Source organism: Chroicocephalus ridibundus, chromosome 1 (assembly GCF_963924245.1).
Source record: "Chroicocephalus ridibundus chromosome 1, bChrRid1.1, whole genome shotgun sequence".
Taxonomy (NCBI): domain Eukaryota; kingdom Metazoa; phylum Chordata; class Aves; order Charadriiformes; family Laridae; genus Chroicocephalus; species Chroicocephalus ridibundus.
The window spans coordinates 192,703,807-192,731,799 of NC_086284.1; positions in this window are offsets into that span (position 1 = coordinate 192,703,807).

Below are 27,993 nucleotides of genomic sequence, written 5' to 3' on the forward strand. Positions count from 1 at the left end.
AAAGCCACCAAGTCAATGGTTGTTTTTTCTTTTAACTTCTTTGACCTTTGAACAAATTAACCATTTGTGTCTTTGAACAACTCATTTTAGGCAAACAAATGTACTTGTTTCTGGATGTGAAATCAAAGGGGTGGTCTTTGTTGTGGGTGGTCTTTGTCCTTATTTTCAGTCATAAGCAATTAATCCAACATCGTGTGCATATTTTATGAGACGTTCTGCTTTAAAATCACAGTCATTTAAAAAGTACTCAAATCCAAAACGTCATCCAAACTGGCACACTTTCCAATTATCTGCAAAAGGCTCAATGGAAGATTTGAAACAAAATAGCTCCTGGGTTAGAATCTTGTGTGCTGTATTAGCCTTGAGCAAAATTTTACAGTGCAGCTACTTAACCTACAAGCAAAATTTCATAATGGGAATACTGAGAGACCTGTAGCTATAACCAGTACTACTGGGCACCAGTATAACATTTCATTTACACTTCTTACAAAGCAATTTTTGTTAATCTTGCTGCATGAATGAAAAATCTCATCCCATAGTCTCCAATTCACTACCCTCATGAACTCATATAAAGGTCTTTTAACCACTGCTGTGATTTTCAAGTGGAAATAATAAAATGGCAAGAGTTAAATATTAATATTCAGTTCTTGCATTGTGCCTTTCTTTGATACCAATTACAACTTGAACTTCACCTAACTCAAAAAGACTGCAGACTTCACTCAATTAGCAGTAATAGGATTAAAACATAGCTTTGGAACTGAAGATTTAAATAGGAAAAAAAAAAACCTTGGCAAACGTACACTACATGTACCAAATTAATCTCAAAATAAATATGCAGCCCTGGGTGAAGTGGAATGTGGTATGCTAGAGGTGTGGGGGTTATTGCGGGGTTTTTGCTTTCTTGACAACCTCTGCAGGTTGCATTGCTTTGAAAACTATCATGGCTGTAGAATAACAGGATTTTTTCTTCCTTTAGGTTTATGGACGCTAGAAAAAGTTGCTTCCACACACAACAGGTGTTCTCCTTTGAAGAGCACCAAAGTCATTTCTATCCATTATACTTTTCTACAGTACTAAATTTGGATGGTTCTCAGCTTTGTGAAATTTAAGCAATCCCACAGATGCAAATTACTGCGTTCAAATAGCTGTCTCCTGAGAAAGGGTAAATGTGCTCATTTATAGGTGAAAAGTGTAATGGGGACCAAAGCTATGTTTCTATACGACATATGCGAACAACCCGCAGCTGAATTTGTGGAAGAGACTTCTTGTACTACCTTACCCATGCTGGACTTGTTTGTGGTTTATTTTGTATTTGCATATGACGAGCAATGAATCTCTTCATTTTCACTGCATTTTGAGTATCTGTCTCTGCAATGTATGATACAATGCCCCAAACTGAAGATGCTTTCCATTTCAGGGAGTACACTTGGCTTCTGAGATAAAATTGAAATGTCTTAAAATTCCCTGTCAAATTAAAAATTGCTTGACCTCAGTTATAAAGAGCTACTTGTATCCTTTTCTCAGAAGCAAATATGAAAGATTTACATCAAGTTTTACTTATTAAAAACTCATATAGCAGGACATTTGAAGTATAGCTAAAGAGATCCAGAACCAACTGTCAGTCAGGACACACAACAGATGTAAGTGACACACTTAAGTGGTTTTTTTTTATTTCCTTCCAACTAGTGGAGAAATCAAGCCCAATATTGGCCACAGGTTTCCGTTGACAATAACCATGTGCTTCATTTCTGGAAAAATGCCCTTCGGGAAATACCAGAGAATGACTAAATGCCCTTTTTCAAAATAGTACAAGAAGATGCTACAGAGGTTTGGAAATGAGCATCAGTGATTGCATATTTCCAAAACCTGGCCCTAATATTAGGACAGATAAGAACTCCACAAAAGAAAAAAAAGAGTAGTACTTTCATGGGTAAAGCTAATTACCCTAGAGAATTGTTAAAGACTGCATTGTATTTAAGTTCACTAGTAAAAAAATTTCATGGGAGTGGATATAACAGCAATCAATAGGAGGAAAGTCGGTGTAGTCAAGATCACAACATGCCAGAGATCAACAAGGGTTTAGAAGAAACAGGGTTGGGAATAAAAGGGGCAGAAACACCATGATGGATATACAGAGAGATACTTCAACTTGTATAGGCTACCAATTGCAGCAATCCAGAGTACCAAGAAAATGGTCTGTTCATCTACAAACTTTCAAAATAAGCTAAAAGTGTGCGATGTCTTGAATCAGATTGGCTTCAGTCTCTGTTGTTTTGCTGGACTGTGGGTAATCACAGATAAATCATGACATCTTGACACCATTTCAGTCATATTTCAGTCTGATTTCAACTACCTGTAGAGGCTATCTGGAGTTTTCATTCATTTCAATCTCTTTGCCTCTCACTCCAACACAAGAAGTTAACCTGAAATCAATTGATCTATAAATTGCAAAGACTTCAGTCTGGGTTTTGTAGCAGACATTTTTAATGTCCTGCCTCTGAATAAGTATTACTTTCCTAAGTTTTGAAGTGCTGGCCTCCACAGGTCCTAGATCTCTGTTCAGAAAATAATGTACGGAAGCTAATTCAATTATAATACATCTTTAAATGAACTTAACCCTGTCTGGCACTGCTCAGAAAGTAGACAGACCTCTCAATTAGACAGGATCATCCACCTCATGGTAAAAACATACTGAACTTTTGGGGTTCGTTGGAAAGTTTTGAATGAATATGTGAATTGCATTACCACCATTTCAAGGCTAGTAAATGGCAGCTGAGATAGCAAAAATTCTCCCTCTACACAGCTGGATCACAACACAGCCTAGAGGTCTCTGGCATACCCAAAGTAGAAATGTCACTATCTTCTTTCTAGAGTTTGATTTAAAATGCCCCCCCTTATAACAAAGACAATCACCTAATCACCTTCTCAGACCTGTTCAGCCACGCATGTGACCAACATATGAAAAAGACAGGCTGTAGAAGTTGATCTGGACAGATTTGGAACTGACAAATCCCACTTTGGTGAGGAGGGGAGAAGGAGAGGATGAACATGCAACACAGAGACTCCAGCCATTTAGATGGTTGTCATTCTTTATGAAGATTAAGGGACTTGTAGCTCTGCATTCCTATATTAATCCAAAGGCCAGCGATTGTACAAGCTGCCAGAGTATAGGCTTCCAGACACTGCGCTTGTGATTAGGGACTTGAGTTAAAGGGACTCCCATTTCCATGCCAGATTTTTTCTGGCTCTGCTATGTTAACTTTACATGGCAGATAATCAACATTGTTTGGCAAAGATCCTTAGAAACCATTTGAGAACAACAAGAGCAATAAAGGAGGGCAGTTGAAGAGCAGTCTTTCATGCAATGGCCAGTTTACTTGGATATTGGAAGAATATAACCGTATGAATATTTTTCAAAGAAAGCTCTTCTAAGAGATAAGAGTCAAACTGTTGGACAACTTGCACATCTGATTTGCTTAAGGAGATCTACGCAAACTGCAGAGCAAATGAAGGCTCATGGAATAATGCATGAGGACACAAGGTTTTTTATTTTTAATATATTAATACAGTTGAAAGGAAAATAAATAATCCTGATTTTTCTAGGGAGGTACGGGAATCATAAACACTACAGGGACTTTGCCCCTAGCATCCAGTGATTTACATATTTTTTATAAAAGTCAGCGTTGGTTTGAAGTCACAGGAAGTAGACCAACCACTGTTAAAATGATTACTTTTTCCCTGTTATGCCTGGGTCCAGTCTATGCCATCAGATTCTCACTTTTATGAGCAATATAAAATTCAGACACAATTTCCAGTTAAAAAGGAAACCATTTCTGCTGGGTCTTCATAGCAACCAACAGCTTCTTCCCTTAATTTTTTTTTGTACCTCAGTGACAATTCTGATATCCAAAGTGGCAACTAATTGCCCTGACAATTAAATGGTATTGCCACAGCACAGCCTTTATGCATTTGTCCTAATAAATGTCAGATGAAGCTCAACTGCTCACTTCAGCAGATGCTAATTTAGGCTGAATACCGCCAGCTATTCAGAGAGAGAATTTTTGCTTTAAATAAGATTAATCTCACAAATGAAGTGTGGGTTTCCTTCTTATAACAAAGGCCATTGGTTATTCATTAAATCTGAATTACAGGTTTAACAAACACTTGCATAAGAATCATTAATATCATCTGTTATGTAATTACTAATACAGCGTATAAAGCTTAATATCTCAACAGTCAGGTCTCTTCAAAATTCAATTACTATAGCCCTTGTCGTAGAGACTAGCACTGCTGTTTCAAAGCTCTTTTTTCCCTAGTGACCCTTCAGCTTGACTACTTCTTGCTTGGCTGCCATTTGTCAGTTCAGGAATTGTATGACTGTCAAGTCAAGAATATACTTATATCGGACTCCTGATTCCCATCGTGGTTCCTACCTTTCCACTGAAGTCAATAGGAAGCTGGGAGTCCTGTTATGCTGCTGATCCTGGGCCAACATTTCAAAAAATGCTGATCTGCTTTGCAGGTCTGTGGAGCGGATTCATTTTCTCTGTTGCAGGTGACAAGAAAATGAGCCTCCTTTCATTAACACCTGAAAAGCCTGCACACCCTCAAGGTAAGGCCAGGAATGTTTGCACTAGCGTTCTCTACTTTACAATTGCAAAAACTTAGTTAATTGCAAGTGGGAACCTGTTAATATTCCTCACGGAAAAAAAATTACTTTTCCCTTCTTGCAAACGGGATCTGCCCCTGTTTGCACTGTCCATTTTGAAATATACACTGAACAGCACATGGCTGTCAAAAGAGAAGTTTTACAGGACCCTCTCAAGCTATAATTTTATTCATAAAGTTGATATACTTGGGAATGGCAGTAGGCACTGAGTCCAGAAGTCATGGAAGAGCCCGTAGTAAATTCTTTACCAACTATAAGAACACAACTATTTGTGAAATGCCATTATGACCTGTCCCAAGACCTTGTAACTTTCATTACGTCTCTGAGGGAAAGCATCAGTTGGCCAAAACTGTGCCAAGAACTCTTCTAAGAGTTACTGAGAGGATGGCTGCCCGGACACGTCCTGGATATACTTAAATGTACAGGTGCAGACAGAGAGCTCACTGCTGCTCAGGGTTCTGAGCTGAGAATACATGGGAAGAAATCAGGAGATCCTGTAATTCAAGATGACTATTTTACTTCTTAGACCTGTCTTCCGCACTTCTTGGCCTACTCCATACAAAGAATCACAACGCACTTTAGCCTGAACCATCCTAACAGTAAAAGTCCAGCTTCAAGTCCTTAGAGAATTGTTACCTGTGATTCTAATTTTGAGTCAAAAATCAAATTTTGACCCAGCATTAACACTTTCTTCGACTGATGAAGGTGATGGACCTGCTGAACTTTACTCTCTCAGTAGCAGCGACATCAGTGATTTCCGTGCTACTGGAATTATCGCACAGAAGTAGGTCAACAGCTGTGCTCAGATGTGAAGAGGTGTGTGCAAGAATAGACACAGCAAAAATAAAAAGGACTAAAAAAATGACAAAAAATGATGAGGTATATGGGAGGAAGAATGGAGACTGTGGACTTTACACACTGTAAGGTTAAAAAGATGAAGTCTGTGAAGTTTGAAAAGGAGAAGAAGAGATAATAGAAGTCTACAAAATAATGAGTGAGCCTGAGGATCCTACACAGATCTCTCTATTTATTTCCTACTTACCCGTATCTTTTGCTCTCCATTCTGCTCCTCCTCTTTCCAGATCTTCCAAAATGTATTTTGCTCTCCTTCCCATTTCCCTTTTCCCTCTTATTTCTGAACCCCGTCACCTCACTTCCACCTTTCCTGTTCTCTATATACTCTTTCTCATTGTATAAATATCAATGCCAAATACAAGGATTTAATTAATATCAATAAATGTAAGTATTACATTAAAAAATAATAACATTATAGTCCATAAAACTAAAAAGTAACATATTTCAAATGACTGCCATGAAAAAATCTATGTGAATTCAGTGATCACGCAGACAGCTGTGCTGCTAGAAAATGTTTCAGCAAACAGTTCAGGAAGACTTAAAAAGCATAATAACTTCAATTACTTTACTTGTGGTTATTTGACATAAAATTAAATTTTAAGCCTCAAGCATCAGCTCATAAGCTAATTTTAAAGTGGAATCAAGAATGTTTGAGACTTCTAGCCTTTCTCTGAAGCAAAAGACATAGAAGTGGAATTCACTTGGCTTTATGTGCATGAGAAAATGAAGATAACTACATCCAAGCTAATTATCTAGAGGTTTTTTGAGTCAACAGGGAGAAAAAAGGCACTTTGAGGGTGCGATCCATCTTACTTGAAAGTAAACTCCTGAGATAAGCCAGATAAATTGGGTCTTAAAAGGACCTGCTTGCCCCGCTGCTTACAAAAAGTTGCTAAAACACCTAGTTCAGATTTAGATACTTGTTTCAGAGATAGCGGAGATCCCAAGGACGGCGTTCTGAAACAGATTATTGAACTATATGGGTGGCTGGTCTATTCTAGCTTAAGTTTCTTTATGTTCCTGGGTGATGCTAATATTTCATTTACACAGGAGTTGTGGCCTGGAGCAAAGCCCTAAAATGGCATTACAGAGCCTGCAGAGGCAGATGAGATATATACCTGGATCGGAAAAGGATGTTCTTGGATATATAGTGCATCTTCATGCTTTCAAACGATATATTTTTGTGGGAGTAGTAAGACACTGCCATTCTGTTCTCCCTTCCCTACTGTCTCCTAATCTGTCAAAAATCTATCAAATTATGTGCTTATCCACCAAAAAACTAATCAGCTTTAGGAAGTCTTTGCACTTTTGTATGGAACATAGGGAGTCACTGGAACCAACAGAGGACATCAAAAAAGGAACTGGAAAGATGTAGCAGATACTGGGTAAATGAGACTCCCTACTTGGGAAATACACAGCAGGCAGCACAGGACTTTTAAGTATAACAGATACTTGTGACTATGAGAATAGTGTTAAAAAGCCATGACTTGCCTCCTAGTAATGTCTGGACTGGACTTATTCTGTTTTTAAATATAAAATTTGTGTACAGAAATGTTCTAAAAGAGAAAGCATTAAAATTAAGCCCCAGCAGCTTTAAAACAACTATTTTCGAAAGAAATGTAGCCATTTATAGGCATGTTTGTGAGAAGCTTACCTTCAAGCTTCCCCAGTATCCCAGGTCACTGCAATAGCATTATTCTCTCTTAGCCACTCATACAGAAAATTGTAGTAGGGTGGGGATTCTAAACTGGTTAACAGAGAGAGCTTTACGCAGAGTTTTTCCCAGTATATGCAGGGAAGCATCACTTTGGCCTCACTGGGAGCTATGGGAAAGTATTTATCAAAGACATACCTTGTAGGTGCCTGAACTCTTCTGAAAAGATTCTTATCCAGGGACTCCAGCTTCAGCTTCCAGCCACTGTCCCCTTCATACCTTTGCTGTGCATATTGGCAAGACTGTGCTCAACATTTTGGTGTCTCTACAGCCGTTGGATTTTCTGCACGTCGCTTCTAAACTTTATTTTACATTAGTTAAACAGATGGAGCTCCCCAAATCTTTCATGATAATTTAGATCTTTTTATACTTTAATAATTTTTGGGAGTTTTTAACTAGTCCTTAACCTTCTTACCAGTTTCCTACTGGATCTGGGGAGATCTGAATTGACACGGCATCCAGTAATGGTTAGACCAGCCACAAATACACAGGTACGCCAGTATCCTTGGTCCTATTCAAGGATTATTCATTTATGTATTTACATTTTTAGATATACAAATTTGATTAATTATTTTGCTGCAATGCTGCTCTGGCAGCTTTTTTTCCAGTTGATCAAGGCATCTGACTCCCAAATCTTTGTCAAAAAGTTACAGATTCCCAGTATAAAGTCTCACATCTTTTTATGGCCTGATAGAGCTTATCATTTTCTGAAGGTGCAGTTTTTGTACTTCTCATTAAAATACACATTATTTAATTGTTCACACAGTCTGACAGTTTGAAAAGCCCATGCTATTCTATACCAGTGGCATTTTTCTGCACCCTTTTCCACTCCTTCAGCAAAGAAGTCACTTACACATATAAACTGTTTTCAGTAGTTGGTAATATATTTATGTAGCACCGGACCAAGAACTCATTCTTGTGCTACTCCAAAGGACTATGTCAAAATCAGCAATGATCCCCCATTTCCAAATCCATTTTCACGTCGGTCAGTTAGTTAGTTTATTAATTCAATTATTGCATGGAAACTTAATTTGCCATGGCTACTAATCAGACACCTTGAAGAATTCTGACTATATTATATTAGCAATCTTATCTCTATCAACCAAACTTGAAATTGGATCAAAACAGATAGGAAGTTATTTTGACAAAATCAATTTTCCAAAAGCCACATTATCTTTTGCTATTTAGGATGAATAACCTTTTAACTCTTTTAAAATATTGTCATAACAACACAGTTCTTCCAGTCACAACACCTTCTTAGCAGGGAATATATTTTGTTTTGAATGTTTGTATTTTAATGGGGTTTTCTGGTTTTAGCAATTATAATTACTATAACATAATATTGCTCTTTTTACCTAAAGCTCGCCAACGGTTTTTACAAAGGACATGCGCAATTCTGAACTTGCAAACACAGTCTATCACCGACAGCAAAGAAGCATGCCGTGGAGAAGGGAGAGGCTCGAGAACGAATATACATATTAATTAAATAATTTAACCTCCACTCAAATATATCTTAAAGGATGAGAGAAGGAACAAGACAAGTGGAAGCTGAAATGCTAAATAATTAGTTTGCTTTGATTGATTGCCTGAAGAATAAAAGACACTAAAATTTCTACACAAACTAATATTTGATAAAAGCCATTCTGAAAGAAAATAAATTTTCCTTCGAAGGGTGTTCCTAGTTGTTATCTAAGGTGAACTTTGACTAAGATACTGGCACACTCCTGAGAAAAGGGCAGCAGGGTGTAAACACAGAGAGCAGGAACGTGGCCTTTGCCGACTGAAGGATGGCATTTCCCACTACACATTGTCCTTCACCTCATCAGGCATTCATTCGGGAGCAGAAGTCATGCTTTTTGAATCACAAATGGCATCCTATTTTCCTCTAGATTTTCTTTCAAAATCTTCTATCCAGATGTTTGCTAAAGCCAAAGTTTCTTAGTTTATAGGGCTTTCAAATACTGCAGGAGAAAATCTGGTCGCTCTTTTACCGCTTCTGGTATTTCTATAGGTTAACCTGCCTTCCTGGAGAGTATAGGCGACTCTTCTTATTCAACGCAGAAATTAGTCTGGATCCAGATTTTGTGTCACAAAAAGAGGCCTCAGCATGAGGCCTCAGACTTTGAATTCTGTTTCTTAGGCCTTTGCTACCGCTTTTCTAAAACACCAAACTAACCCATTTTTGTTACCTTTCCAAATCCTTGATCTCAAAGACAGAGTTATCAATGGCATTTTGTGGTAAATTTTCACTCCAGATGGATTCCTCCTTAGTGCTCGTTCTGGGCAATGAAAAACTGCTTTAAGATTTTTTTATCGTTTGTCTGACATGCAAATGTGCTACACCTATCAACCCCAGAAATTCTGTGCATGCAAAGAAAATGTGGGATTTTCAGAAAAGTATAATGATCTGTCCTTACATACTGTTAACCCCAAGTTCCCACCTTAGACTTTATAACCCCTCAGAGATTTATAATTCCTCTGTTCTTCCCAACAAATCCCTTTTCCCTTTTCACCTTCCAGACAGCCAACAAAGGACAGATTGGCTTTGCTGTGAAGCTCCGGTAGAAAATTTACTCAATTGTAAGTCTTGCCACAGAGCAATGACAGTCAGTCCTTAACGGCGTGCTGGCAGCCCACAAATGGGTGAAAAGAAATCATGTCTAGAAGTCAACCTGTCTATAGGAAAATAACTTAAAACACTGCTACTTAATTATGGATTGGGCATGATTTCTTGTCTAAAACCTGAAACCTGCCTTTGAAAAATTCCTCTGGTGATCTGATCTTCTTTGAGACCTTTTGGAGATGTTGCTTCCTGACCATCCTGACTTCTGCACAGGAATATTTTTAGCTTTTCTATTATTTTTCTAGTTCTCATATTTCTCTGCAGTAACTTTCCATGTCTTTTTTGTCACTACTTCTTTATTATTTTTTCTCTCCTCTTATTTGATTTCTTGCTTTTTTCCTCAGTCCTTCCAGTTTCCCTGTCTCCTATTTCTTTCACCATTTCCCTCTCCTATTCCCACCTTGCTTTTCTTGTCCTCAGACCCCTCTTTACTCTTTCTCCACCTTTTCCCACTTCTCTTTTCCTGGTGATTTCCAACCCACTATCCCTATGGGCTCTTCAGCATCCTTTGATAACCTGCCAGCCTCTGGCAGCAAGCCCTCCAGCAGCTCTACCTGCCCCAGTTAACCCAGAGACTCCAAAGGGGTTGAGAGGGACTTGCCTTCCAGCAGGAGCCAGAGGAGGGTTAGCACTGCCCCGAAAGTTGGATCAGAGAGGGTCAGCTTGCCAAAGCAGGGAGATTGGCAAGAAGACATGGCGCGAGCCACACACCACCTCATTTATGTTCCCCCAATTAAAGCAGCCTATAGGGAAAGTAACATGCCACTGTAGTGCACTGGTGTAGTGACCCCTCTGAGTGCTTGTTAGCGCTCACCATACTCAGCATTTCCTCTCACTGATTGATAGGATGATACGCGTGTGTGTGGCAGAGAGCAGATTCATTACAGCACATTAGCCAGACAGGCAGACAAATGCCCACAGGGGCAGAAAAGCTGTAAGGAATAAATAAAAACTTTATTATTTTTCTTAAACTTCTTTTCCCCAGGCTACAGCGAGGAATACTGGAAGAACGTGAGAGCGGAGGGAGCCCAGAAGTGAAAGGGAGTGGCAAGAACTGGAGGGAAAGTTTATTAGCAGTCAAAGAAAGTTTTAAAATATTCATTGTTGGATTCAGAGTTTGGATAGTAACTGAGTCTCCACTTATGTCTTCCTTCTCACGGCTAAATAAGAAAGAAAGGGTCAGTGCATCAGATGATAACAAGCTATCAAAACATTTCTGCTGTAGCATCTCTGAAATGGCTACCTGATGGCTCCACTCACCGCAATTAAGCATTCCTCAGTTTTAAAAGTGAAAAAGAAACTAGTATCAGCCTTTATCAACAGCTGCCACCATGTGGTATCTGAAATACCACAGTTACTTCCCATTCGAATAGAGAGAAATATGGTGGCATCATGTGATCTGTTCAGTGATGGTTTTTAAGCATCCTTTCTGTAACGCACAGCTCGGAAGAGACGCCGTGGCTGATGGACGGCAGCTCTGCACCCCCGCACAGGCCCTGCTGAGGCCAAGGAGTGGGCAGCCTGTGCGACATTGCCCCGACAGCGGGGCCACTGTACCAAACCACGTCCCCATAACTCATCCTTGGAGCTGGGAGACGGGACCCACAGCCCAGGACCGCCCCAGGCTGTAAACAGCAGTGCATGAAAAAAGTGTATTCCCAAATGACTGATGCCAAAAACACATCAGCTGGACACAGATGTACCAAGAGGCAGCATCCTGTCCCCCCATGTCATGAGAAGCTGCCTGGGAGCAAACATGGAGCTGCTGGGCCCTGTTCCTGCTCCCTCCCGGCTGGACCTCATCCTGTCTGCTGCCTGGAAATACGGAGTGATGCAGAAAGAAAACTCCAGAGACACTCCACTATCCAAAGGGCAGATGGGGTGTTAGTTGTCAGCCCTAGATCATTAGAGATTTGATCCAAAGATTAATGATTCAAGGAGCATGTTTTAAGGCAGAATGAGGAGCAAGACCTATTAGTTGATACCCCGGCATTTGCTTGCTTGAGCCCTATGTATTTTTTAGGACACATTAACTCCAACAGCTTCACCCCTCACCTCCCTCCTAGATTTCATTTAGGTGCACTTCAAAATGAGCTACTTTTGTTACAATTAAGAATAGATTTCTGCAGACAACACAGCGTTCAGAAAACTGCTTTGCGAATATCGGTTGATAATTTAGGTACCTCTGAGATTGCTGGAGCTTTGTCTGATGAAAAGTGTGTTCCCACCGGGAAAAATCCATTGAACCCAGGATACTGTGAAATTGGCGTATGACACTGTGAATAATGTGCGTGGGCTTCTTCTCGAGGGTGTTTGTCTGTCCACTCTTGGTCCTGTAGCTTTCCTCTGAGCTGAAACTGTAGTCCAGTCAGTGCCTGCAGCATTGCTTTATTTCTTCCCCTTCCACTATTAGCAGAGCTGAAAAAATCACTATAAAACACACACACAAAATAGAAGCAGCAATTTAATTTTTTGCACAATGCACCTCTGCTATCGAAAAAAAAATGTATAAATTCTTTAATATAAAACCAAATTAATGTTATGGTTATAGGGCACCCATAAGGACACAATCCCTAACATACTACTGAAAAAAAAGATGAGAAGAAACAGTTGGCATTCAGTTAACAATCGTGTTTGGAGGTTTGTGACTGACTTTGTTATTCCAAGGGAAGCCAGGTACCAGTCTCTTGGGATTAGGTACAAAGGCAAGAAAAAAGTGGACATGTATGAATCTCAAAGGTGACTGCTGGGTTAATAAAACAGTCTGTTTTCTGTTCACCCACTCTTCCTCTCAGTGTGCAAGTACATTAAAATATGTCAAAAGGAAAGCCATTTGCTGGGGAAAAAATAATTCAGCTAAAAGTCAAAATTTCCAGCTGGTGCATTGCCTTGGTGTGTGCAAGTGCGCTAACAAAGTGACCCACACATCTCACTGGATGAAAGTTGGTATCCTCATTAAAGTAGAAACAAACACTTGAAAATAGGAACAACTGCCAGTTAAAAAAAAAAAAAAGGACCACAAATGATATGAGAAGCCTTCATTTTTCCACATTCTGTTTCCTACTTGCTCTATGGCAGATACGATATATATTTAAGTAACCTCTTGAAAAGTAATGAAAGTAAAACTGATTCTGTATGCAGTAACCATTCCCGTTTGCTGGAGGAATTGCGTTGCTAACAACCATCCACATTATTATTCTATGTTTAGAAGAAGAAATATTTTCACACTCCACTTTCTAAACTGCCACACACAACACAAGGATTGGTTCCTGCGAAGAGTAACCCTTTCAAAAGTGAATAGCTCTGGGGAAGAAAACTTTATATCAGAATTACTCATGCTAGAAAGGGGTTGTAGGATCAGCCTCCAACCTTTTAAAATAAAAGCACATTTCTACTGGTGTATACTGCCTTTGCCCCCAGGAAACACAATGAGGCTTGAACACCATCACTAATTCACTGCAGTGTGTGCATTTTTTTGTAATATAAACAGCATGGGACATGAGATCTCCTGCTCCTTGGCCCGTGCCCTGGCAGAAAGCACTATCAGATAATCAGAAAGTAAAACAAGGAAAGTAGCACACTATGGTGTGAGTGACCTTTTGTTTACTGATGACACGATTTTCTCTGGTGAAAAAAAATAAATCTCTTATGACCACAGTGGAGTATATTAAGATGAACTGTCTGAACCACAGAATCCCACCATGGGTGAGGTTGAAAAGGACTTCTAGGGATCATCTAGTCTAACTGTCCTGATCAAAGCAGGGTCAGCCACACTCAGGGCCTGTTTTAAATGCCGAGTTTTAAATATCCCCAAGGACAGAGTCTCCACAACCTCACCAGGCAACCTGTTCCAGTGTTTGACCACCCTGACAATAAAAAACATTCTTTCTTAAAAAGGAATTGAAATTTCCCCCATTTCAGTTTGTGTCTATAGCCTCTTGGCCCGTCATTGGGCACCACTCAGAAGAGCCTGGCTCCACCTTTTTTAGTCCGTATGTCCCCCCCTCATCAGGTATTTATACACATGAAGCCTTCTGAGCCTTCTCTTCACCAGGCTGAACAATTCCAGCTCTCTCACCCTTTCCACATAATTCACATGCTCCAAGGCTTTCAGCATCTTTGTGGCCCTTTGCTGGACTTGCTCCAGTACGTCCATGTCCCTCTCACACTGGACAGCCCAGGACTGGACCCAGCACTCCAGCTGTAGCCTCCCTAGCAATGAGGAGAGGGGAAGGATTATACCCTTGACCTGCAGGTGGTGCAAGGCTGTTCCTGATTCATCCAAGGAGAGAATGCCGGCCTTTCTTGTTGCAAGTGTGTGTTGCTGGTTCATGGTCCACCAAGACCGCCAGGGCCTCCTCAGCAAAGCTGTTTCCCAGATGGTCAGCCCCGGCCTGCATTAGTGCATGCAGTTATTTTTCCCCAGGTGTAAGACTTGACATTTCCATTTTTTTAATTTCTTGAGATTCTTGTCACCCCATTTCTCCGGATTGTTCCTCTGAAGAGAAGCACAGTCATCTGGTATAGCAACCAGTCCTCCTGATTCTCTGTTGTCTGCAAACTTGCACTCTGCCCCATCACCTAGGTTATTAATGAAGATTTTAAGCAATATTGGTCCCATTATTAATCCCTGAGGAGCACCACTAGTTACTGGTCTCCAGACAGTCTTTGTGATGTTGATCACAACACTTTGAGCTCAGCAGTTCAGCCAATTTTCAATTTACTTCACCGTCTACTGGCTCATTAGTAATTAATCAATTTGTCTATGACGACGCTATGTGAGACAGCTTCAAAGGCCTTATTAAAGTCAAGCTAAACTATATCCACTGCTCTATCCTTGTCTACTGAGCTGGTCATCTCACTATAGAAGCCTATCAGGTTGGTCAGGCATGATTTTGCTTTTTCCCTAGACTGCATTTTGCTATTGTTCTACCTGTAGAAATCCATGATACCATTCATGTCCCTTTCCAATCTCAACACCAAAAAAACCAACCAACCACCTTCAGCTCTGAAGTAGTCAGGCAGTAGCACTAGATGATCACTGTAGGTCCTTTCCAACTGAACTATTCTATTCTATGCTATTCTATGCTATGCTATGCTATGCTATGCTATTCTATTCTATTTGGTTCTGTTCAGTTCGGTTCAGTTTGGTTTGATTAAAATGGAATTTTTTAATTTAACCAGTGTTTCAGTGTATATCAACAGGACCTTTTAAAACATGTATTGAGTTTCAGATGCTTAGAATTCCTTCCCTCATTATGTAAATGACTGTTTAGGGTCTTTTTAAAAAATGCATTTTATTAAACTGTTAAACTATAATAGCCATTAAGTAGCTGTTATGAGCTGTCAATACATATCCAAGAACACAACAAAAATTTTAAAACATTACATAGAACATTTTTGGTAGTGCCAGAAGCAGCAGTGGAGAAGAAAGCCTTGTAGATTTTTCCTTTTAATCAAGGCTTTTTCAATGCATTTATTGCTGGCTAATATGCGTTAAAGAGGGGATAACTGTAATTGAATAAAAATGTAAGTTTTAGCACTCCGACATCCCCTCATCTTTTTGCCCCCAAAATAAACATCACTTCTAACACTTATTCTGGTAATGTGACCCCCGCAATTCTGCACAGAGCACTGCCTGCATGTCCAGAATAAATGCCAGGACAAGGATCTGCCTTTGTTCTTTCAGAGCATCTTCAACTGAGGCTCTGATGTAAATACATCACAAAAACTACAGCACTACTTCTCACAGCAGTCTCTTCTAATAGAGAGTTTTAGCAAGAGGGAAAGCTGAGGAACAGTTTAGCTAACTCATCTGCACTGATTCAATAACAAAGTAAGAACAGAAATGTGCTGTATCTCCTAACTGCTAGTGCTGCTCCTCAGCTACAAAGAGTAAACGGTTAGTCCTTCTCTACACAGCCTTTGATCCATTGTGCCTGGATTAATTACCTGCTTTGCAGGTACGTGCGTAGTCAGCTCCATACTAAAGCTCAGCAAAACCCAAAGTCTTGCTATGTTCCCAGAGGTCACCTTGTTCCTGTATCTGAGCACCAGCCTGCTCAACCATGGGAGGAGTATCGCTCCCTAGCTCTTCTGCAGCATGAACAGTTTCTCTTCCTTCCCTTACTGGCCCCCTCTCCTGTTATGGCCAAACTACTCCAATGCGAATACCTGCCAAGTTCTGCAATACGAAAACTGAGAAGATGGCTGTAACTGCCCCTTCCTGGTCACTGCAGTCTTATCATGCCTATTTGCTGGTCACACTTGCATACTAAGAACCTAATCTGGCAGTCCTTTTGCAAGCAAAACTCCCCATCGACTGGTATGTCTTTGTTTAAAAAAAAATACTGGGTATGCAGAGCAGCAGTTCTGAACAAAGGAATTTAGACATTTTTCTTTTAGTTTCCCCCTTCAAAAATGCCCTAAGGCAGTCGTCTATTTCGGTCAATGGAAGGCTGAAAATGTTCAATCAAAAAAAAAATCTATTTTTGAGCAATAGAAACATAAAAGACATCTAAAACCGCAAATATTATTTTTGTACACATTGAGGACCAGATTTCTTCATATTTCATTGAACTTTTTGTTAACTCTTTCCTTGCCAAGTTTTTGCCTGCAACAACTTCTGCCAGTGAAGGAATCTGTGTTTATTAAGGAATGCATACTTACAACCCATTAGTTATATTAGTGGGGGAGGACAAGGACAATCACATATACAAATGTTATGTAGAAAAGACATACAGAAATTTCAAGTATATTTCCATTAATAGAAGTTTCATTTATCCCAGCAATTGCACAACTAAAAAAGTAAAAAGTTAAATTAATATTTTGAAACTGAAATCCAACTTATGATTTGCACAATAGCTTACAAATAGCTTAACAAAATTAATCCTACTTAATTTCTGCAGTCATTTAAAATACAATTTGTCTGTTCCCATGATGCTTTCTTCAGAACGAATCAAGAAGTAGTACAAAAAAAAAATCATGTAATATCTTTTTCATATTTTTATTTTTGTGGATAGTGTGAGGCTTTAAAAATGTACTAGTCAGACCAACAAGTCAAAGAATTCCATTGGAAATGAAAAAAAATTGAAAGCTGTGTTAAAATGAAAAGTATCTCTCTCTGAGTTATTTAAGAGTAAAAAAAATCTCTTAAGAATTTTGCATGAGGGTTATGTTTAAATGAAAAGTAAATATATACTGGCTTGGAACTATTGAGTGAGTTTATCCAAAGAACCTTAACTCTGATCTGTAGCAATGCCAAGCAATAAATGTGTATTTATGTTGATAGCAGTTTAGTCTTTGCATCTTCAGGAAAGATTAAATTGATTTTTAAAAATTCAATACAGTTTATGTAACTCAAAGTCTGGCATAACTTTTTTTTATTTCCAGTTTGAGTAAAACATAAGATACAGAAATTCGCAGAAAAAAGTTTTGCATTTTACAAAACGGCAAGGGGAAATATGTAGGATGAGTTAGAATACTAAATGACGAAGATAATGAACAAGTGCGCTTACTTGAGAATTGGAAGGATGATTCAGTAAAATAGAATTTCAGCAGCGTGTAAAAGGTATATTGGTGCAATAAAAGGCAAGAATAAGAACTGGTCAGAGAGCTGCATTAAGCTATAAAGGGGGACACCCAGGATATTTGGAATTACATATCCAGACGCATCACATTACAACTCAGGCAAAAGCCTTGCGGTAGAACATTAACACCTGAGAATCGTGTCTAAAATAACCTAATGAGCAATACATGTGTTTTTGAGCAGCCTATACCAGAAAGATGAAGAAAGGGAAGGAAATTAAATAAAGGCCAACAGCAAATATTGATAAGGGACTAAAAAGCTGACTTATGAAGAAAGCTGCAAAGAATTACATGAAAAATACAGCACCTTTAACATCACGTATTTGAAAAATATGAACACCAAGAGAAAACGATTATTCGAAGAAGAAAATAAGTTATCCTTGCAATTATGGTGATATTAAGAATATTAAGCAGAATATCATAACAATTCTTCATAGAGAATACAAAGCAACAGGGATATATTGTCCCAAAGAAAGTGGTATAATCCCCATCATTTGATTCATTTAAATTGAGACTTGGCAAAACATTAGTGAAGTTATTGTACAGTAGGTCATGATCCTGTATTGGCAGGGGATGGACAAAATGACCTAGCAGGACTTTTCCCTCTCAAACTTCTTTGATTCTAAAAGGCTGTAAGTCAGATGTTTCCATCATTTGTCTACAAGATCAGCAGAGCTCAGAGCTACCACAGGGAGACCTGTAAGGGTGAGGGTGAACGTAGACTTGACTAATAAAATATCAGAAGCCCATAACAGTCAAGAAATTCTTTCTCTTTTATTGTTATAAATATATATATGTATCTTTTTTTCAGGGTTCATTGTGAATGACTGCACAGAAAACTAAATTTTAAGACATTGAAAGGCAAAATAAGTGTAGAGGTCACTATTGCAGAGGGATCAGGCTGGAGCAGCGGCAAAAGAAAAGTACAGTCCCATGATACCAACTTTTTGAAAATGCAGGTCTCAAAAGCAAGACAGTAGCAGGATTTCATGCACAACCTTTTTTTTTTCCTTGATTACTATTCACATAGAAACAAGTTTTTGAAGAAAAGCTCCAATACAATTTTCATTGCTGCCCATCTATGCCGTTTCCAGTCTTTCTTTAACAAATGACAGCACTAGAAAGTAATGGTTGAGAAATAACCTAGAACCAAAGAAAACTATTTCATTTGAAGGTGTTCAGGAAAATTCAGTATCCTGATGACAATTACAGTTTCTTGTTATGAAGGCAGAAGGCGGTGAGACAGGATAGCAACTACTGGTTATAAAGGTCTGTAATGCTTGAGTCTGTTGTGACCACAGAGTCTGACCACCAGCCCTAGATTTCACTGAGGGCTTCCTACCTCCACAATATACCAGCAGTGTGTTCAAATGCTCCGGGTGCCAGCCTAACAGCGCGTGAATGGGACAACTAAATATTACTGCCTACACCACCATTAAGGCTGTGTGTCGTGCTGACCTTGTGTAGAAGCGGACAGCCTGAAGCCCAAGAGTAAAAGGACAGAGAAAGGGCAGCATCAATAAGCCTCCAGCTAATGACCTACAGAAACGGAGGCAGCTGTACATGTAGTCACCCTGTTTGCCTCCTTCTGAAGCTGAGGAAGAAGCCCTCTGATTTTCTACTAGCTTCATCTGAGCGACAAGATCAGTGTTGGTTTTCTTAAGCTGACTGTACATATGGATGTGATGTTCACACCAGGCAAACTGTTAGAGTTATAAAAGGGAAAGACTGTTAGACACATACAATACCTGTATCAATATCAGGTGATAGAGCTGCTGAGGGTTTTGCTGAAAAAAAAAAAACCCTGCCTTACAAATCTCTTAAATTTCTTTAAGGCGGTCACTGAGCATGTGGAAAAACTGGAGGTAGTTTGTACAGTTCACTGGGACTTCCGAAAGGCATTAAAAAGCCTTAAAGGTGGCTGAAAAGACTACAGTGCAGGATAAGAGAGCTCCTCATCAGGATTAATATCAGGTTGAAAACCAGGAAAAGTGCTAAAAAGAACAGCAAGGTGGTTGAAGGTATACCATGAGTTCTTCATGAGGATAAGGTAAACAGATTAAATTCTCCATCCTGGAGAAAAGACACCTCAGGCAAGACAGGATACAGGTAAGTGTAAAATATGCATGGAGTGAAGAAGGTGAAGAGAAAACACTTCATACTTTTCATTAATTAAAAGGTAAGACTGTCGTGCCCATGATGAAATGACCACAGGACAGGCTCAGAACAAACAAAAGAAAAAAAAAATTCACTTACATTTAAACTTAAATAAATACCACAGTTTAGTACCACAGTTTAGACGTAAGTTTTCCAATGTACAACTAGATATTCTTGCCTTATTAGCATTATCTTAATAATTAATAGCCTATACCCACTTGCGTTGTATGATATTGTTCCCTTCAACTTCTCTTGTGTTTTTTGAAAACATACATGCAAACTCATGTAAATACAGGCACATTTTCCCCCAACCTAAAATGCATTGGAGCCACCACTGGTTTACAGTATGAACCATATTTATGAGCTGACATAATCTTGTGGTGTAATTCTCAGAAGAGTGTTTCCATAGCAGAAGTCCCACTGCCTTTCAGTAGGGCGTGCGCTCCTCCGTCAGCAAGGGGGGTTGAAAATCCCACATCAGTGCCTCTTCCTGCCTCCAGCATCAATGGAACATTCAGGATTACAGGACATAGAATCCCAATAATTTATTCATAGGAATATTTTAATAAGATAACAGGCATCAGAGACTATAATATGACAAACAGAGAACTTCAAATCACCAGCTCTGGATACCCTCAGCTGTCAAAGCGCTTGCCAGGGCAGAGGATGTTCAGAACCTCCCAGGAGTTTTAGTTCCTTGGAGTGTTTGTCCCTGAGTCCTTGATACTAATCCATTCTATGGACTACTCCCCTCCCCCCACCAAAAAAAGAGAGTATTTTCTGTTTTTTTTTAATCAAAGACTATCTAATCTCTTAGCCTAAAACACATGCTAAAATGTCAACAATTTCTTTTTTTTTTTTACTTATTTTCTCTATTTTCTTCAATTGTACATCTGCATATATCGTGGTTTCACAATAATTTCATGAATCACTTCTTCGTATCTTACAGACCAGGAACAATCCACATTTCATAACTGAGAAGCATTGCCTTACAGCACTCAAAGTGTAAATTAAGACAGCATAAGGCCAATTAGTATGTTAAAATGCTGATTAGTACTGTCAATTTTGTTAATGAAAACTTTAGGGACTCTGAATATTATGTATAGGCATCTGTTTTAAAATATTATGGCTGTTATAAATGATCAGTCTGGATATTGACATCAAATGTGTAGTTTTATTTGAAAAGTTTCTTTTCACCTTGGGAGAAATCTGTTTATCTGCTGAGATTCAGGTTTTCAGCTCACAGAGCCAAAACCAGAAGACCTGGTAATTACCCCTACAATGCCGGCTCTTTTGTGTGAGGGCTTCTAGAGGCAAGACGACTCCACTGTGCTGGGCAGTTCAGGCCTTGGGAAGGGGCTCCTCAGGGCTATTTGAAGGAAGCAAATTTCACCAGCAATCTGGAGTCCAGTGATGAAAGATGTAGCTCTTCAATGTGGTTTATTATTTTCTTCCATTTGTATAACTCACTAATCAATGCAGCTAGTTATGTTTGAAAACATAAATGCACGCACATTAATAATGCAGCCTATAAGGATACATGCTTCAGGAACTCTGTAACTCCCTAAAAGAAATTAATGGTCTCCAACAGTAAAGAAATAAACACACGGTCCTTTGATTGATATGCTTGATACTGTCAAGGCAAGAGTGTCCTCCAAACACCTCTCTTTCCTGATTTATGGCACCACACCATGAAGTCCCTGATTCATCAAAGCAGCAGTATTAATTATATTAAATGCATGGGGCTATATGTGGCCTAGAGATGCTGAGGAAGGCTCCACACAGCCCTCTCCATCTTCATTCCCACAGCTTACCTCGCATGAATGTCCACCTTTGCTGACAGTCTGCATGCATCCTGACCAAAACCAGGTGCATTGCCAGCAACTCTGATTCTGGATCCCTGCAGGGGACCGCTTCACTGCCCAGTTGACCATGTCTGACCTGCCCACCCCTCCCAAAGCTAGATAATGGATACCTTTGCACTGCAAGCACAGTTTTGCCCTAGCACAGAAGCATCTCATTCAAATCCAAAGGCATCCTGCGGAGTTCCCACTTCTACCCAGAAGCAGTCAACTTTATGTTGGCGTGGAAGCCTTAGCACCACAGGGACAGGGACAGGCTGCTTCCTGATCCAACTGGGCCTCATGTAGTCCTTTGGTGTCCCAGTCCCCTCCCACTAGGGGCCTTAGGACCTCCTAGGCAACACAATGCAATGTCCTCCTTGATCTGTGTTAGAATAAGGGTCTTTCTGATGAATGAAGAACAAATTCAAGTTTCACAGAGCATCTAATGAAAATCTGCTGTATCCAGTACATAGTACAAATTCAGATCAGATAAGTTTGATGGTCTCTCCTTATCCAAAGTCTATCTAAAACAGTGTTATGAATCCATTGAATTCAATAACTGCACAAAACCACATGCTAATTCATGAAATTAAATAAAAATAAAAAACATAGATCGGGGTTAAGCTTCTTAAGTCTTCAGAATTTTTTCTGTCTCAGAAGGCCCTAAAGCTTTTTTTGGAAGAGATAGATAAGCGTACGATACTACTGTATTCACCTAACTAAAGGGAGTGAGGCATTAAGAAAAACAGAAAAGAGCATAATACTAACAAAAATACCTTAATTGTATGTACAATCACAATACTTGTTAAGGGCTGCATCTCTGAAGAATAGATAAGGTTGTACTTTTACACCAAGTATTAAAGTTTTTAAGGCCAAATATTGAGGGAGGAGGGGAAAAGGAAGTAACATGTTCAATAAACAGCCATATATAGTTGATAAAACCTGCCAGTGACATGAGTAGTTATGTCATGGTGTCCGAAAGAGGCCTTGCACTCTGATACATTAAAAGTGACCTTTGTATATGAAAAAATAACAGGTCACCACGCTCCAGACCATGGGCAAGCCTGGCAGCAGCCAACCACATAAAGTGAGAGCAAGGCAGAATCCTGTCATTCTTAACGTTTTTGCTGAGAAATCTGTAACAGGGTGTGTAGCACAACCTGCTACCAGAAGCACAGTTGCTACATATTAAATTAGATGAAGAGCATAAAAATTCCTCCAACAGACATCCTAAACTACGCCGCGTGAATACCTGCTGGCCAGTTTTAAGTTCCTGACATTCCCCAGCTTTTCAATAGCTGACTTTCCTGCCTCTGTATTCTTCTCCACTCCCTGTCTCCGTACCAAGGGGAGTCCTGGAAATGAAGCTGAAGCATCTCTTTGTTCCTGTTTTTGTGACCTCCAGCAGGCAAAAGATCAGCTGCGCAAAAATTGTTCCTTAGTCTCCGCAACTATATGCATTCAAAGGGATACAAGAGTTTTGTTGATATAGTTTAACAAACCCCAAGAGATTACGTACAATCTACAACTATTGAATGTAATAATCTGGGATTTTTCTGGTTTTATTATTATGGGGATTTTTTACATATATAAGAGATTTCTGATCCTCAATAGCCTGCTGGGCAAATGTAAAGTACCATCTCCACCTCTTGGCAGCACAACCACTTTTCGAACAGAGAGATATAAAAGGTTTTAACATTGGCCTAATGTATTTTTTCCAAAACCTTGCTCTCAGAAATGATGGTGGTACTTCTACAGAAATTTTCACATGCACATAGAAATTTGCCTGGGCCCATGTCCAGGAATGAGAACATTTCAACACAAACAGTTCAGAAACAATCACATGGTTAACAGTTTTAGACAATCTAAACAACAGGTGTTGCTGTCAGGATCACCAGGGTACGCAGACATTTTTAAATAACTTTTAATGCAACCCAGGTATTTCATCTTGTTTCAGGATAGTTTGTATTCTAATGCAACAATTTCAGCATAACATCATTCCCTCTAACGTAACATCATGTCTCTATGCTGACAAATATATTTATTTTCCTTGCTCAAGATTTCTTTTCTCTCATGATAGGTGCTGGTGTGATGAGGGAGGTGGATAGATGGACTCAGTGTTGAGTTATATTATGGAGTGAATGCTGATATATTTTCCTGTTTCAGAGCTCCCTTCTCAGGACACTTGATCTCTTATAACTCTACTCCAACCTATGGTGTTGTAAAAATGATATATGTAATTTAGCAGCTTCCTTGCTAGAAAGTTATAATATCTGCAAAAATTGCCAAACTTTAACCTGGGCAAGATTATAAATATTATTTTGTGAATACAGCAAACTGCTTTACAGGATTAGAGGAACAAAACCCTGATGCTTTTACCCCCCTCTTGTTGCACATGCTTCATTATGATTAGAAAAGCGTCTCCCCACGTAGCTGAAAAGACCTAGGGACTGTGGATACTATAAGCAGTTTCTCTTTATTCATATTCAAAGCTTAGAGACTGAACAAGGGTTTACTTGCAGGGCACACATCCCATTTTTAAAACTAAGATACGTGTCTGCAAGTCTGAGGAAAAAAGAAACAGAAAAATGTCTGAAACTTCTGTTTAATATAGGTAGGACAAGTGTCCTGCAGTAGACTGGAAAAAAATATAAGCAAATGCCACCTAACTTCTCATACTGGGTGGTGTTGATATGGTATGTGCGTGGCACAAGGTGGAACTTTTCTCTCAGCTCACCAGCAATCACCCATGGCGTGAGGCTCGAAGTTCTAGAGAAGAGGATCAAAGCCTCTGCTTACCCATAGCTATAACCATTTAAATGAGTCCTAGGACCAGGATTTTAAATCTTAGTGATGAGGCTTTAATAAATGCCACTACTAATGCATAGTTACTCCATCTAAGCTACCAGTTTGAGTATGAAATTGGCAGCATCAAGATAATAACATCAGTTATGAGGACCTTGTACCTTCTTTATATATCTCACTCTTTGCCTTCCCTCTGGGTCTATCTCTTATTATTCTCCCTGAGTAATATTCTTTCTGTGCTGGACTGACAGAGATAACAGGCCAATACTTTTTACTCAGAGAGTTTCCTTCTTCTTCTTCTTCTTCTTCTTCTTCTTCTTCTTCTTCTTCTTCTGGGATACAGTTTATTTTCCCAGGACTGCCACAAAATGGAAGTTTGGCCTCCTAAATTACTGCATCTTACAACAGACTAGAAGGCCATTTACCTTCACGTATCAGGGCCCCTTCAAGCACTGTGCTGCCCTTGCCTCGCTGCACTTTGACTGTCTATTAGGTTGCTTCTGTTAGGTTTCTGAAAGATTTTCTCCTCTTCTCTTTCACCTTTCAGTCTTTGAGCATGAACCCGCAGGGCTGCATGGAAGGAATGTGCAGAGGGTCCCGAGGACAAGCAGAATTACTGTTGAGAGAAGACTAAATGCCACCCAATTGCTCTCTGTTGATGGAAGCGGAGATCAGCGCTCCTGTCTCGGCACCCTTGAGACCCTGCATCTAATTGATTGATTATACATACACTGTTGTGCTATAAATAAACATCGAGGTTTAAATATATATATATATATGTAAAAATAAACATCAGTAGAAGAAACACCACATACTGTGGTCTTAAGACTTATTCTGTATTAATTACAGCTGCTACCTTTTACAGAATGCTATGATTTAGGATTCCCCCTGTTCACCTGTCTCAAAGTACCCACCGCTAATGGGTTCCTTATGGAAACACATTTTAGAAATGGTGTCTCCCATTTTTGCACAAAGCGCTGCCTTCTACGAGGGTTGCTTGTACATCCCCAAAGCCAAAGTATGCTTTATGGATGAATTATTTAGCCGTACGCTTTATGTATGTGAGCCACTGCTCCCAATATTAATACAAGATGGCCTGTGACACATAACAGCTTTTTACAAAGGCAGTGCAGCACGGTGCAATAGGTTAGGAAGTAAGAAACCCCATGGATGTATTTTCTTGCAATAGCAGAATCTAACCAATTCATCTGGAGTTTGGTTAGGGTACAGGGTGCAACAGTCCTACTCCTGCTAAAATTACCACGGAATTTGTGGCGATTGCAATGAAACCCGATCTAAGGTTTATGTTTCATCCGAACAATAACATGGCAATGCATAATATCTCACAGCTCCCTATGGTAACAGTGGTACTTTCTTAATATAATTAACTAACCATTCGCTAAATCACTTCCATAGCAGTGTACAGCACCTAGACTGTCCTTCTGTATGTCTCACGTTCATAAAATACCTTTCCTAATTCCTGACAAGATCATATAGCATGCACACCATGATAACGCAGTATGTTATTTTATGCAGTGCATAGTAATATACATAGACGTATACATCTGCTTGCCAAGCATGGCTTAGTAGTGGTTCACTGGAATGGCTTGTTTTCACTGAGTTAAAATTTTAAGGAACAATCCAACAAGACGTGGAGTATATAGGATTTAATCCTGCACTATTAAAATACAGGCACAGTTACTTCGGTACCAACAGACATTTCATTTAGCACCAGTAGATATTTAGAGTGGCATCTTCATAGAAAATGCTGCATTTAACACATCACGTTCTAGAATAGAAAGTTCACAAGGAACTTCTTCTTTATTATAGAGATCGCCCTTTCTTTTTTCAAGATCTGCTGTAATACTTTGCCCAAAATGGCATATAAGTCTGCTTAAAAAATGTTGCAGACTTTTGTTTACTAAAAAAAAAAAAAAGAATTCACACTGAAAACCAAAACTGGATTAAATGAAGCTGCAAAAATAATTTTGATACAACTACCAGTGACTTTTCTGTACAATTGATATTTGCTAAAATTTCACAAGAGTTACATAAAGATATGAATTTTACAAAATATTTCTTAAACTTTTAAACAAAATGCTTATGTAAGCACATCTTAGGTCACTTGCCAAATGAAAGAATATCAAATATTTTTGGAGACATTCTGAAATCAAACTGCAGTTCATATGCTTTGAATAAAAAGAGAAAATATATGCATGAAAACCATAATCTTATTAATAGATAGCAAATAACTAATAGTAATACAAATAAGTACTCAAATAATAATAATACATAATGTTAGTCATATGCATATACCATGATGTTTATACAATCTTACAGATATTTTATTCTTTTATCTTACATATCATTCTATTTTGAGGATATCTGTTTGCCATTTAATGAAAAACATCACTTTATGCTGATGAAAAAATTAACATAATCCTTTTGGATGTTGTTATGGGTTTTGTTTGCTTTCTTTACTCAAAAAAGATTTTGACAGAAGACTGACTTAAACTCTAACTACAACAAACACATATATACATTTTTTCCTAGATTATGCCCTTTATGACTGCCTATAATTGCGGATTTTGTTCAAAACTCACATCTACATGTATCAAGGAGCAGTTTTTGATTTTGTTTACATGAGTAGAAATCTGTTGCAGTGAAGTTATTCGTTGGATTTCATGGCATTTAATTCAGGAACATTGTGTAGTGTCTTGTTTTATGACAGCTATATAAAAGTTTCTAAGAGCTGCCCACATTTGCTATCAAAGGACCCTGCAACACTTTTGCATTAGACAGAGAATCATTGATACTCTAATTATAAAAGCATACTTACTAGTAAAACTGCTCCAGGATTTCTACATCACAGTTTATCCACTGAATCAAAGATTCTTTTCTCCTATCATGTTGATTCGCAAAACTTAACATTTGTCATTACTGGCTGTAGATGTCGTTTGGGATAATTGAAAGCAAAAATCAGAATTTCAGAATCTCCTTTTCCTCCCTCTCTCTTTTTTAACATTTACTTTTCAATGCTTTGCTTACAGTCCTGTAACAAATACTGCTACCATGCTGGCTAAAAACTCTATGCATAACAGCTAATTGGCTATCTAAGACATCTTCTTTCAGCAAGCAATGGTTATTGAATAGAATACAGTGGTATTCTTGGAAAGGAAAAAAAAAAAGAGAAGAATAATGGGCACTAGAATGACAATACAAGAAGAGGAGAAATCTCAGATTAGCCCAAACTCCCAGGTCCTAATCACTGACAGAAGAATCTGGTAAATCAAGGAAAAAGACATCAATCCATTCAAACAGGATTAAAGGTTTAAACTGAAAACCAACAAACTTGTTAGCTCTTGTGGGAAAAATTTGCATTGGGATTTTTTTAGAGGTGAAACAGCCAACTAAAATATTTCTAAATGCCTATTTAGTACATCATGTGAAAGAGAAGAAAACTATACCTCAGAAAATGAAATCAGTATAAATGCTTAAGTAAACTGATTCACGGGAGAATGTTGCAGGGTGCAATGACCTGGTAATCATTAATATTCAATATATGTATTTGTCAATGACACCATGCCATTGTTAAAAAATACATATATGTTTCTTTTGTAGACTTTCAATGTTCAGGTTAGAATTATGTTCTTCAGGTGGCGGACAGTTGCCAGTGCTCTTTCCACCTGGGAAAAGCTGAGTGAAGCCACTACGATAGAGATTTCCTTTCTGATTACAG